The following is a 4,039-nucleotide window of genomic DNA, read 5'->3' on the forward strand; positions in this document are numbered from 1 at the left end:
TTTCTCCACCAATTCCTGCAGATGTTGGCTTTCTGGATGCCAGCAAAGCCTCACAGGGCATGGCATTACAGGTTCCTCACATGCCCACAGCCCACAACAGCTGACACAGACACAGAGGGCAGCCTTATTTACAATTACCCAGTGAGGTGACTATGTGCTATGTGCCTGTGGGAGGGGCCTTCTCCCAGCAGGTGCAACAACAGTACTGCCATGGAAAATCATCCACCTTTGGCCATTTAGCCCCACTGATGTTTATATGCAAGGTGTAACACAGAGAGCATCAGACCATGATTTTTATCATAAGATACTTTAGGATGAGCTGTTCCACAGAAAGAGTACTTGTTGGAGTCCAATTAGCTATATGTCTGCAAACCCATCTACAATACTCATTTTCATGTAAAAATTGTTTCCTTCAAATTGAGAATATGATTTCAGATAAGGCAAGATTTCTATAAACATTATCTGACTTAGTTTTAAAAATCGTGGTTATTGTTCTTCATGTGTCTTGACCTTTTGCTCAAAAATAGGATAAGACATGCTCATATCTCCATTGATAGGTTTGTAAATGAGAAATTATATATTTCCAACTTGCAGGTTTTATTTTGTTGACTTTATGGGCTGGATTGTTAAACATGATTTATGACATTAAAAAAAAAAAAACATGTTTTTTAAAAGGCTCCTAGCGCAGCCACAAGACCTTGGGAGTATGAAGTGTCAAAAAATGCATTTTAGGGGCCCAGCGCGGTGGCGCAAGTGGTCAAGGTCCTCACCTTGCACGCCCGGGATCCCATATGGGCGCCAGTTCTAATCCCGGCAGCCCCGCTTCCCATCCAGCTCCCTGCCTGTGGCCTGGGAAAGCAGTCGAGGATGGCCCAAGGCTTTGGGACCCTGCACCCGCGTGGGAGATCCGGAAGAGGCTCCTGGCTTCGAATTGGCATAGCATCGGCTGTTGCGCTCACCTGGGGAGTGAGTCATCGGACGGAAGATCTTCCTCTCTGTCTCTCCTCTCTGTATATCTGCCTTTCCAATAAGAAAATAATAAAAATAAATCTTTAAAAAAATGCATTTTAAGAACAGTATTGGGTAAATACCCCTAAATAGAAGTTCAAATATTTATAGTGATGTGATAGTTAAACAGTATTCACAAATTCCAAAATTAGGGATTGGCTAAACAAATCAAAGAGTAATGACTGAGCGAAATGACCAGCAGTCACTTCAAAGTATCTCAAAAGACTTCTTTCAAAACATTTTTTTTGATTTATTTACTTGAAAGAGTTCTCAGAGTTAGAGAGTTCTTCCACCTGCTGGCTCACTCCCCAGTTGGCCACAATGGCCAGCTCTGGGCCAGGCCAAAGCCAGGAAGCAGGAGCTTCATTCAGGTCTCCCATGTGGGCAGCAATGTCACAAACACTTGGCATGTCCTCTGTCACTTTGTCCAGGCCATTAGCAGGGAGCTGCAACAGAAGTGGAATAGCTGAGACACAAAATGGCACCCATATGGGATGTGGGCACCTCAGATGGTACCATTACCCAATATGCCTCAGCATCAGCACGGTGGGAGGGGTTTATTTGTTTTTAAGATTTATGTATTTATTTGAAAGGCAGAGTCATAAAGACAGATGGAGTGTCAGGAAAGAAAGAGAAAGATCTTCCATCCACTAACAAAATGGCTACAATAACCAGAGCTGAGCCATGCCAGAGCCAAGAGCCAGGGGCATCTTCTGGGTCTCCCATGGAATGCTGGGCCCCAGCACTTGGCCATCTGTTGTTGCCTTCCCAGAAGCATTAGCAAGGACCTGGATCAGAAGTGGGAAAATTGGCACCCCATAGTGGATGCTGGTATCATAGGCTATGGCTTAGCCCACTGTGCCACAGTACCAGGAAAGTACTCAACAGAAATGAGCAAAAATTGTGCATAAAATATGATCCAAAAATTTGTAAAGGAAAATAAATGGCTAGGAAATAAACCAAAATGTTAGGATTATTCTGTTTTTTTTTTTTCTTGTTAAGTGGTTTAGTATTTTCCAGGTTCTCTATAATGAGCATGTATTACTTAATTGTCTGAAAATAATGGCCATATTAAGATAATAAAGGTATCACTTCAAAATTTTATATGTATGATTAATTCCCTGTGCAGCTAGGCTTCCCTAGGTTCCAACTTGAATAAATTCATGCAAAAGTACAAAATATATAAAAGAGTCCTGACATTCAAAATTAAAAGTACTCTCCTTAGAGATAATTCTGCTTCGAAGTGTTTTGAACTGTACATTTTTTACTTACTCTTTTAGGCAATGATGAACCTTTACAAGAAGAAAGAGGGGGGAAAAAAATCATGGTTTTTAGGTTGTCTGCTCATTGCTTCAAATTGTTTAGTCTTTAATGAATTTGTGAGGCAAAGGTCATGTCCTCCCTCCGCTGGATCAATGTGTGCTGGCCTTCAAGAAGCACAGGTGTAGTACAAGACCTCAAATGACATTGCCAAGGTTGTAAGGCTGACCTTGGAGAGAACTGACTGGGACAGAGTTCAAAAGGAGGTCCAACAGAGGCAAAGGGGAGGGGAGGTCACCAGCCCAGAACTTGTGGAGTCACAACGTAGAAATAAGCATCAAGATCACTGGGCCCAGAACATCCACAACACAAGAGGGAGGTCTGGGAGGGGATAGGCAGAGAGGAAGCAGGACTTAGGGACAGAAAATGTGAGTCTGGACCAGCACACGATAGTCCCGTGGTAGGGCTTGCATGCTGCTGTTAGTCTCTCGGAGGTTCACAGGTGGGAATCTTGATCCCAGCATGATGGTGTGGGAGCTGAACCTTTCACAAGGTGGGGTCTCGGGGAAGGTTCTTCCATCACTGGAGTCATGACAAGTGCGGCCCTAAGACGGGCCTACTGGTCTCCCGCAGTGAGTTCCTGAGAAGGAATTGTCACCAGACAGCCTGCCTGAGCCTCACTCCTGAGTCTGTCTGGATTCCTGTTTATGGATGAGACCTTTATTTCAAACACAGGCTCCCACCATTGTCATCAGCCATGACGTGGCTTGGCCACAAGGTTCTCCCCAGAGTACGGTTGCCCTGGAGTGCCCTTGTTATAGTCATGAAAAACAAGCTAATGCACACTGAGGAAACCCAAAATCTCTGAACCAAAGTAGACACACCAAAGGAGGGCAGGTTAGAAGACAAGCCATCACCACCCAGTTCCCTGGGGCTCATTAGATGCTGCGTAAAGGACTGTCCATTTAATCCTCACACTAATTCTATGAAGTACTGTTCTCTTCATTTATAAGGTGATGGTCACTCAGAGACTGCCCCAGCTTCATTCGGCTGCTAAACAGGGATTGAAATCCATATATGGCCGATTCCAAATGCCACTGGATGTGCACTGGGAATCTGCTACCAGACACAGAACAGGCACACAAAAGAAGGTGATTTCTTAGGGTCAGAGACGAAGGTACACAGTAAGATGGGGTCCACTGAAGCTCAAGATGATGCCCAACCATCCAGGTAGGCAGTGACTGTGTGTGACCAGGATGATGAGCACATCTGGAGTCCAAGTGACCCACATGACAAAGCATTTTATTTGGAACTGAAACAAGAAAACATCTCTTTCCAGCGACCCTAGGAGGAGCTGACCGGCAGCTGAAGAAAACACATCTCTTGTACGTTTTTACGAAATCACATAGCTCAGCTTTTGAAGCTAAAAACACTAGATTGATCAGAATTAATACTATAATGATCTATAGTTCGAGTCCTTGGCATTGTAATAAAGTGTGAGTGTATGTGTGTTAGCCTGACTTGAGCAGATTCACTTGCTTTCACTATTAGGAATCTCAAGGGAAACTGCTCTCTCCATCAACTCTAGCAACTAAGGGTTTCAACAGAACAAGACAATGCATGTAGAGTGGGCACAGGTTTCTGTGTTTCTCTGCCCTCCTGGATCTTACCTGCATACAGATGGGCGAGTCTGGAGACCCCAGTCACCTGGCCACACAACTAGTTCAAGGCCATATGAAAATTATTCCAGATGAGTCTCTTCCTGAGTCCT

This window comes from Ochotona curzoniae, unplaced genomic scaffold (genome assembly GCF_017591425.1).
Source record: "Ochotona curzoniae isolate NIBS_2020 unplaced genomic scaffold, NIBS_Ocur_1.0 scaffold_2476, whole genome shotgun sequence".
NCBI lineage: Eukaryota > Metazoa > Chordata > Mammalia > Lagomorpha > Ochotonidae > Ochotona > Ochotona curzoniae.